Here is a 10,451-nt window from a genome sequence, read left to right as displayed (position 1 = left end):
AATATCCTTAAATTCTACTCTTGTTGAATAGTGAAGTACCTACTTGCTGAGTATGACTTGTCGTACTCACCCTTGCTTTCTCTGTTGTTTTCTAAATACAGACAATGTAACTTAAGCATGCCGAGAAGATGTCGTTGAAGAATAGGTTGGACCAATGGGTGGGAAACGACTAGAGAATATCATTTATTTTGGCTATCTGTAAATGTAAAGAAATTTGTAATTAATATATGAGCTTTTGTGATCCACTATTGGTTAATGCCTGCTTTATCACGCCTTGCGTGACTATAGGCCTCTGGTCTATAGGCGCGCGGCGGCTGTCTCGGCTAGGCCCGGTCTCGGGGCGTGACAGCAACAGGTCCGGATCCACGGCCACGGCGGTGCGAGCCCCATGATGCAGGCCGAGGCCGCGTGACGAGGGAGCTCGTTCTGGCTCTGACCCTTGTGCCGACGCCATGGACAAGGTGCCCTCTTCATCTCTTCTCTCTCTTTGTGTGTGTGTTCGATTTGGAGTTGGTGTTCTGTCCGTGAAGCTCCCTCTCTTTTCTGGCGCAGGAGAACATCTCTGTTCATGAGGCAGCCCCAACCCTAGCCTTTCCTTGCCATGGCGACCGAGTAGGCAGGAGGTACGAATCAGTCCTCTCCTCCCATTGCATAGTTTTCTTCATCCCCTTTGTGATGTGTGACATCTGCTTGTGTGCATATTGCATGGAGAGAAGTTGCTCTGATCCATCTCTGAAGGAGGATGTGCACCATCCGAGGTGCTCAACATCACCACCGCCATTTGTTGCCTGCCAAGGTGACTTCTCTCTCATGCTACCATGCTCTGCTTGTCCAGGGAATCGACCCGAGGTGATTTTTTCTGTGTGTGCTGGTTGTAGTGTGTATCTACGTACTGTGATGCCACATCTGTTATTGTTGTGAATAGAAGCTTCAATGGATGGCAAAGATGGTAGCATCATGCTGGTGTGTTCCTCTGTGCTGAACCGACAATACTTTTCCAAAGCTTACATCTCTCCTGGATGATTGTCATGTTTGGTTGGCGAACTAATTGGAATTCATAGAAATTTACCAAACCTTGAAACTTTTTCTGAGTGATTTTTGTTTGTTATTGTAAGAGAATATATTCAATTATTTCTGATTGTATTGCATACTCGCAATGGACCTAAGATTTTATTGGTTTGACTCAGGCAGTTTGAAGGGTGAATTAGCTTGGGGAACAACCAATATGAAGCTACAGACTTCAAGCGGACCATGACTTTCTCATTGTTGCAAGTTGGTGCCCTCGACAAGTAGTGGAATCATATTTTTTGTAGCCATATCCATTGTTTGAGTTGCTCTAATGTTTGCACCGGCAACACATTGCCAGGAATCACTTCTCTGTGTTTTTTGTTGTCGCAGACCGGCCAATTCAGGTAAGAGCACACTCTAGCTAACCGTCTTGATTTGTAATTCCTCATAATCTATGATGTTTTAAGTTACAACAAATATGGAACTAAATTTGTCATATTTGGCTTCCAAAAACAGGAAGTTGGTGATTTTTGTGAGATATGAGATAATACTGTTTTAGCACACATGCTATTTTAATCTAGAGAACCCAATTATATGCATGATATTCAGTTCACTTCAAGTGCAGGTTTCTTCTCACAATTAAGTCCCCCTACATGAATGCAACGGCCAGTGATTTTTTTCTACTAGCATCAATCATTGGCATGGTCCTTTTCATTATTCTTTAATAGTCTCACGTTCACTATTTCGTGCATATATATGCCCACATCTAAAATGCTACCTGTATCGTAAGGCTTATAATGCAAACATTAGCATCACTGGCTTTGTAGTGAGATTAATCATTATATGATGTCTGAATTAGCCCCATTGACCTCCCTGAACTATCCACACCAGACGTATTTGGTTTTGCAGATTGGTCTACGTTAATTCAGTGTGAGGTACTTTTTTTTGTTGGTCGATCCATGATTTGTGTGTCTTGCTGATGCTAAGGCTATTCTATTTAGTTTTGTCGGCCTACATTGTGTGAAGAACGAGTTGTGCCACCTTTTCATGGTGGATGAAAGGGTAGGTGCATGTTAGTATATGGTTAAATTGAGCTTGGCAGTAGATGGTTGGTTTGCCTTTTCTTTTTCTGTTCATGTGGTTCCTGGTTTGTAGGCTCCAGTGTTCTGTTATTTTAGATGGGATGAGCAGGGACCTTTTCCCCTTTTGTTGGTTAGAATAAAAGGGAAGTTTTATGGTACTTATTGCATGAAGTAAGACAAGTTTTCTTTTGGCATCAATTAGTGCTATATAAGTGAATGTTATGATGAAATATGCACGGCCAGTATTATTTATTCTTCGGTTCTTGGTTTGCGTTCCTGATCGAAGGTGATTTCATACATTTGAACCATCGCCAGATTTAGTGCCCTGTATGTTGGTTCCATGGTGAAATCACCCAATCCTTGGGGTGTTTACATTGAGGTTTTTGGATGCAGGTTACACATGGTTTTGGTACCTCATTAGCAGCTGTTGTCCCATTTTTCTATGTTCAGTAAAGAGCTCTGGACATCTATTAAACCAAGGTTTTCTTCCTTCCAAACGTGTGCACATATTGCTAGCCACCCAGTCTACACTCTCTGATTAGCTTCGAAACAATCTTGTTTTACCTTTACCATACAGTGAATGAAATTAGTTGTTCACCATGGCGCTCCACCGCTGTACGCACTAAGACGAAGCAATGGACATCTTAGAAAAATATAAAAGGTTGGTCCTTGCTTTTGCCTTGGTGTTTTAATTTCTGTTTATGCCATTTTGTTTGATCTATTCTATTTGTGTGATTATCCTACAATGTTCTTTGGAAGTTGGGGTTTGTGATAACTCTTTCTTGAAATTTGGATGCAGGGTTGCTCCACGCAAGGTTCCATACCCAGAGCACATTTTGATAAGTTTATGGGACATAATTATTTACCTGGAATTTATTGAGATCAAGGCAGCGAAATATTCCTTTCATGTTGTGGACCATCGTTTCGTGGCTTGGCAGATGAAATAGACAAAAAATACAGAGATTCATCCCGTGAGTGGAAGTAAGCTGCGCTATACTTACAAGATTAGGCCGTTCTATAGTATACCGAGTAACTTCAATGGCTAGACTTACCTTGCACGTAATTAGCTAAACACATGTTGTATAGATTCTCTTTTTACTGTGATTCGTTGGCAATATTGTCTACCATTTTTACATGAATGAATCTCCTTCCCTATATTTATTGATGTGATTAGTAGCAACAACCAACTCGAAGAGAACCTTCAGACTTACCAATACAATGTCCCGCTTGCTTTACTCTGTGATTAACATAGTTTCCAGATTTATTTGTGCATGGTGGCATTCTGAATATTTTGTATACCGGTAGCTTCAGTTCTAACTATGTTTTTTTATTTATTCCAGGGAAATAGCTACAGCATCTTTTTGGAGTGAAACTGCTGAAGCTTTTGATGCAGACAGACTCGATACATATTAGTTGCAGGGTCTTGTGGTTGCTCTGTTATAGGCTGCACATATAGAAACAAGATTGTAATGTTATCTCCCTTTAATTGTCTTTTTCTGGACAAGCTTTTCTGTCATGGTGATACATCTCTTATACTAGCAGTCATGGAGGGATCTGATCTGGTCAAGATCTCCTAGCGCTCTGCAGATCAGGTACCCGACCTGCTTGGATTCGGCAGTACAGTCTTATAAGAACAAGTAGTTAGTTATAATGAGAAAGGGGAAAGAGCCATTAGACAAACATGGAACTGAGTCAGACTTATTTGTTTAGGAACATGATGTTCAGCCTAAAATGGTGTTGGTGCTTCGTGAAAAGTTTCGCCAACACCATTTTGACAAATAGAAAAGTTGAGTACAGTAGCCATTGGACCGAAAATAATATAGCGAGCCACAATAAAACAAATAACATATTGGATATCACACTGTCTTATGACTGAATAGCAGAAAATATGTTGGCAAATTTTTAAAAGCATGGTTATTATTGGTTTGATAACCAAGCAGGGAAATAGTTCCAAAAAATAGACCAGCTTAAATAAGAGTGCATTTTTTTATTTCATGAAGCAGAGAGTATTTTAATAAGCTGTAAGGTACTAATTGTTTTCCTATGTAGCTAAGTATGAAGATGGGGCCTAAAAATTTTAGTACTACTTTCTTCTGTTTTGAATTATTATTTTGATTTTCAATAAATTATTGCTTTCCAGTACTTTATATTTGTTATTGTATTTAGTTCGTGTCGATTTGGGTAATCATGCATCATACATTTCAAATATTTAATTGCAGTCATTCTGCTCAGCGACACTCGCGAAGAAAATGGCCTCTTCTTCCAGTGCCCGAAGCAGCCACATAGCCATATGCCTCATCCTGATTCTCCTGGTCGTTAGCATGCGAGAAGCCTCCGCCGTCAAGCCTGCCGGCCAGCGATGTGAAGGACCAGACGGTTGTCAGTAAGTACGCGCTATTTCTGCTCAAAACTATTGATTTATTGCATCGATGTTACCTCTTCAGTACAGTTGTGTTAGCTCCTTCTGTTACTATCCATTCTGTATACTCTATATGTATTTATTTTTTTGGAAATCTAGTTTGCCTTTTTTGACGCAGAATTTAGTGGGAGTTAAATCTCCAACAGTTAGTTATAGTGAAATTGCAAACGATTATGTGGCTTCAAAGGATCCTCAATCCTGGCACGCAAGGTTTGTTAGTTACCCGTAACATGCAATAGTAATTTCAGTTTAGTCTACCTGTCCTCATTTGGGTTCATATTGTCAAGTTGATTGCTCCTGATCAACTTCTTAATGCTATTTGTCATCCTTAGGTGAAAGCGGTAAAGTTGATGCTGATCTAGAAAGTTTTTTCTGATATTGATGATGTGGAGGTACCTTTATTCATCCATCTTTGAACATGTCTGAGCCTGAAAAAAGGACCATATAGGTTATTCATTATCTCTAATTCTTCATTAATTTTGTAGGTTCATTGGTATCTCCACAATGAGGAAAAGACACAGTAGAAAAAGATAATTTGGGACGAAATGAACAAAGAATACCTAGAGGTAGGTATTGTAACTCTAGCAAGATGAGGTGGTTCTTATTCTCACAATAGGGTGTAAGTGTTACTGTCTGCTGCTTTATTTGACATGAAAAATCCGCTGAAGTCAGCATCGCGTGCCTGAAAATCTACACGTAGTCAAGTACACTGACTGAAAGTGTACAAGTAGTCAAGTAGTCTGACAAGAGGGCATTTTGAAAGATGTTTGCTTGTTGTAGCTGTACGCTCTAATGCGATTAAGCTTTTTCATAATATAATCGTTGAACAGCGGTTCGAAATAGTAAAAATATGTTCACCAGGCTGGCATTGCTTACATGCAGATTTGCTATACAAATGGCAAACAACAACGAGAAAAGGGCAGTGTACCAACCTGGCACCGCCCAGCCACCACTCAGGCGGCGCGCCAATGGCGCACCCCAACCTCTAGTATGCTATATAGTGGGCTGGCCCGAGTACTTTTCATGCAGGCTATCACCTCGCTTAAAGCAAGAAATAGCTCTCGTGTATGTCTCACTTACGTGAGACGAAGGGAGCGCTTGTGTTAGGCGTCCTGACCGAGCTGGCCCAGGTAGGTTCCTGGTTACTTCGTCTTTTATTTGTTTTTCTATTTGTTCTTCCTTTTATTATTATTTTTAAAAAATATGTAAATACACATATTTCAAATCATAAATTAATTAAAATTTATGTAAAATCATTAATTTGAAAAAAATATTAACGCAATGTAAAAAGAATTACCAGGTGGCCTCCACGGCCCTGAGATTGTGGTGTTGCTTCATGACGCCTAAGCATCTAGAAACCATTTATGGAGTTGCCTTAAAGGCGTGACCAATGGAAGGAATTATCTTGCACTGCAACAGTCAGAACCTGCGAGCCAAACTTAGTTAAGAAACTATTCAAACATTTTCACAGAAAGATATACTACAACCCCATATTCATCCCTTGACGAACCCATTAAAACTAACCTTTTTCTTTCACATCGACACATAGTTTTTCTTACGGATCTGGATGTAATTTTTATTATTTTTGGTGTTTGTTGTATGTCGTGATTGAAGATGAATTGATCGGATATTTTCTCGCAAAAAAAATCAACACACAGTTTTAAACATTATCTCCACCTACTAATAAAGCGGCTATTGCTTCTGGTGGTACGTCATTAAAATTGCTCCCAAAATTACAAAATATTACTCACCAATGCCACCTATAAGGGACAAAAAACATTTTGCAGGAAATCCCCCGCCTGGGCCAGCCCAAGCATAGGGACATACTATAGTGCGTTCTGCGCACTGGAGAAGACACAATGCCCCCATTTTGTGCCAGCCCATGTACAGGTGCCTGTTTTTTAGTTTCGATTTTTATTTTTATTTTTCTGTTGTGTGTTGGTTTTTTCTACTTCAAATAATTTGGAACTTCAAAAAAGTTTTGAAATTTAGAAAAACTGAGAATTTTGAAACAAATTGTTCATGAAAACATAAATGTTTGTGAATAAAAAAATGCTCGGGATTTTTCTAAAAATGATTTCATATTAAAAAAAAATGTTCGCAATTTAAAAACAATGTTGGTCAAATAAAAAAATTCCATGATTTTGAAAAGAATTCAGTGTATTAAGAATTGTTAATGAAATTGAACAAAATGTTTACTAGTCTAGAAAATGTTCATGCATTTGTAAAATGTCCTAAAATTTTAAAAACAGTTAGTGAAATATAAAAGGGTTTATTTATTCATAAAATGTTTGTGAATTTAAAAACAAAATCCACCAATTTCGAAAAAAATGTTCGTATATTCTAGAATTGTTCACCGATTCAAAGAAAATGCTTCAAAATCGTTCGCAATATAGAAAAATGTTCACTACTTTAACCGGTGACCTCATTCCGGCAATGCCAAGCACGCCAGAATGTTAGAAGAATAACCATTCGCTGGGTCTCATCACAGCTGGCGAGGAGGTGTAGCAGCCATTCCGTCCCCGTGTTCTGGATCTCTGAACGCACTGGGATCAGTCAAGTAGAGGCAGGACACTCTGTTGTCTTATGTATTCACACATGTATTAAGTTTCTGGTTAATATAATTCTAGTATGAATAATAAACATTTATCATGATATAAGGAAATATAAATAACTATTTTATTATTGCCTTTAGGGCATATTTTCTTCATGATCTCCATCTTCAAAGCACCATCATGATCATCATCGTCATCGGCTTGACACCTTCATCTCCATCGAAGCATCTTTGTCGTCTCGCCAACTATTACTTTTACGACTATCGCTACCGCTTAGTGATAAAGTAAAGCAATTACATGGCGATTGCATTCCATACAATAAAGTGATAGCCATATGACTCCTGCCAGTTGTCAATAACCGTGTTACAAAATATGATCATCTCATACAACAATTTATATAATCACGTCTTGACCATATCACATCACAACATGCCCTGCAAAAACAAGTTAGACATCCTCTACTTTGTTGTTGCAAGTTTTACGTGGCTGCTACGGGCTTTAGTAAGAACCGTTCTTACCTACGCATCAAAACCATAACGATATTTCGTCAAATTTGTTGTTTTAACCTTCAACAAGGACCGGGCGTAGTTACACTCGATTCAACTAAAGTTGGAGAAACAGTCACCCACTAGCCACCTACGTGCAAAGCACGTCGGTAGAACCAGTCTCGCGTAAGCGTACGCGTAATGTCGGTCTGAGCTGCTTTATCCAGCAATACCACCGAATCAAAGTATGACATGCTGGTAAGCAGTATGACTATTATCGCCCACAACTCTTTGTGTTCTACTTGTGCATATAACATCTACGCATAGACCTGTCTCGGATGCCACTGTTGGGGAACGCAGTATTTCAAAAAAATTCCTATGATCATGCAAGATCTATCTAGGAGATGCATAGCAATGAGTGGAGAGAGTGTGTCCACGTACCCTCGTAGACCGAAAGCGGAAGCGTTAAGTAACGCGGTTGATGTAGTCGAACGTCTTCGCGATCCAACCGATCCAAGTAGCGAACGCACGACATCTCCGTGATCTGCACACGTTCAGCTCGGTGACGTCCGTCGAACTCTAGATCCAGCTGAGGCCGAGGGAGAGTTTCGTCACCACAACGGCATGTTGACGGTGATGATGAAGTTACCGACGCAGGGCTGCGCCTAAGCACTACGACAATATGACCGAGATGGAAACATGTGGAGGGGGGCACCGCACACAGCTAAGAAATCAACTTGTGTGTCAATGGGGTGCCCCCCTCCCTCGTATATAAAGGAGGGGAGGAGGAGGAGGGCCGACCACAAGGGGTGCGCCATAAGGGGGGATTCCTACTCCTAGTAGGAGTAGGTTTCCCCCTTTCCTAGTCCAAGTAGGAGAGAAAGCAAGGAGAGGAAGAAGAGAAGGAAAGGGGGGACGACCCCCTAGTCCAATTCGTTTTGGGCTAGGGGGGCGTGCGCCCCACCTTGGCTTGCCTCCTCTCTTACACTACTAGGCCCATGAAGGCCCAATACTTCCCCCGGCGAATTCCCGTAACTCTCCGGTACTCCGAGAAATACCCGAACCACTCAGAACCTTTCATATGTCCGAATATAGCCTTTCAATATATCGATCTTTACGTCTCGACCATTTCGAGACTCCTCGTCATGTCTGTGATCTCATCTGGGAATCCGAACAACCTTGGGTGCATAAAATCACATAAACTCATAATACCAATCGTCATCGAACGTTAAGCATGCGGACTCTACGGGTCCGAGAACTATGTAGACATGATCGAGACTCATCTTCGGTCAATAAGCAATAGCGGAACCTGGATGCTCATATTGCCTCCCACATATTCTACGAAGATCTTTATCGGTCAAACCGCATAACAACATACGTTGTTCCCTTTGTCATCGGTATGTTACTTGCCCAAGATTCGATCGTCGGTATCTCAATACCTAGTTCAATCTCGTTACCGGCAAGTATCTTTACTCGTTCCGTAATGCATCATCCTGCAACTAACTCATTAGTCACATTGTTTGCAAGGCTTATAGTGATGAGCATTACCGAGAGGGTCCAGAGATACCTCTTCGATATACAGAGTGACAAATCCTAATTTCGATCTATGTCAACTCAACAAACACCATCAGAGACACCTGTAGAGCATCTTTATAATCACCCAGTTATGTTGTGACATTTGATAGCACACAAGGTGTTCCTCCGGTATTCGGGAGTTGCATAATCTCATAGTCTGAGGAACATGTATAAGGCATGAAAAAAGCAATAGCAATAAAACTAAACGATCATTATGCTAAGCTAAAGGATGGGTATTGTCCATCACATCATTCTCTAATGATGTGATCCCGTTCATCAAATGACAACACATGTCTATGGCTAGGAAACTTAACCATCTTTGATTAATGAGCTAGTCAAGTAGAGGCATACTAGGGACACTCTGTTTGTCTATGTATTCACACATGTACTAAGTTTCCGGTTAATACAATTCTAGCATGAATAATAAACATTTATCATGATATAAGGAAATATAAATAACAACTTTATTATTGCCTCTAGGGCCTATTTCCTTCACTTGCGCTGTGATAGAAAGAAGTTGTCAGAGGTGCACGTCACGCTGATGCCGAGGTAGTAGTGGACCGTGCCGATATCTTTCATGGAGAACTCGACGAAGAGTTGTTGCTGAAGCCGAGGAAGCAGCGACGTGGAGGAGGCCGTGAGCACGATGTCGCCCACGTACAGGAGCAGGAAGGCCGTGCCGGCGTCGCCATGAAGCACGAACAGAGAGGGATCAGCGCGCAACGCCGTGAACCCAATGCTGCAGAGGTAGGCTGCGAACCGAGCGAACCAGGCACGCGGAGCCTGTTTGAGCCCATATAGAGATTTATCGAGGAGGCAGACGTGGTCGGGGCACAGCTTGTCGACGAACCCAGCCGGCTGTTGCTAGTAGACACGATTCGTGAGCTGCCCGTGGAGGAAGGCATTGTTCACATCCATCTGGTGAACTGGCCCGTCCCGGGCGGCGACGACGGCGAGCACGGTGCGGATGGTGGATGCCTTGACGACCGGTGAGAACGTCTCGTCGAAGTCCACTACGGGGCGTTGAGAGAAGCCCCAGACCTCCCATCGGGCATTGTACCACTCGAGCGTCCCGTCCGCCTTGAGTTTGTGGCGAAACAACCACTTGCCGATGACCACATTGGTGCCAAGCGGGCGCGGTACGAGCGTCGATGTCCTGTTCACCATCAGCACCATATATTCATCCTGCATTGTTGTTAGCCAATGAACATCACGAAGCGCGGCCTGCACAGATTTGGGCACCGCGGAGATGGCTGGTGTGTCGACAGTGGTAGATTTGGTTTGTGTGTATTTCTTGTTGAGGAGGAACGTCCCGACCTGTGCACGG

The 10,451-nt window shown here is 41.7% G+C and overlaps 2 long non-coding RNA genes across 3 annotated transcripts; both read left to right on the top strand.

The window, feature by feature from the left end:
* Nucleotides 1-347: 347 nt before the first annotated feature.
* On the top strand, nucleotides 348-1,292 carry LOC147956836 (uncharacterized). Of its 2 annotated transcripts, none has more exons than XR_015609833.1 (4): nucleotides 348-461; nucleotides 553-623; nucleotides 717-796; nucleotides 1,188-1,292. It is a non-coding gene; the product is annotated as an uncharacterized LOC147956836 (long non-coding RNA). The 2 variants fall into 2 exon arrangements; XR_015609834.1 differs by having other exon boundaries at nucleotides 717-849.
* Nucleotides 1,293-4,850: 3,558 nt separating this feature from the next.
* On the top strand, nucleotides 4,851-5,273 carry LOC147956835 (uncharacterized). The gene is made up of 2 exons (XR_015612332.1): nucleotides 4,851-4,901; nucleotides 4,995-5,273. It is a non-coding gene; the product is annotated as an uncharacterized LOC147956835 (long non-coding RNA).
* The last annotated feature ends 5,178 nt before the right edge of the window (nucleotides 5,274-10,451 follow it).

The sequence above is a fragment of the Triticum urartu genome, chromosome 7A, assembly GCF_056163025.1.
Source record: "Triticum urartu cultivar PI428250 chromosome 7A, HENAU_Tu73, whole genome shotgun sequence".
NCBI classification, from domain to species: Eukaryota; Viridiplantae; Streptophyta; class Magnoliopsida; order Poales; family Poaceae; genus Triticum; species Triticum urartu.
The sequence above is the reverse complement of the archived record's forward strand: the minus strand, read 5'-3'. Positions and strand labels throughout refer to the sequence as shown.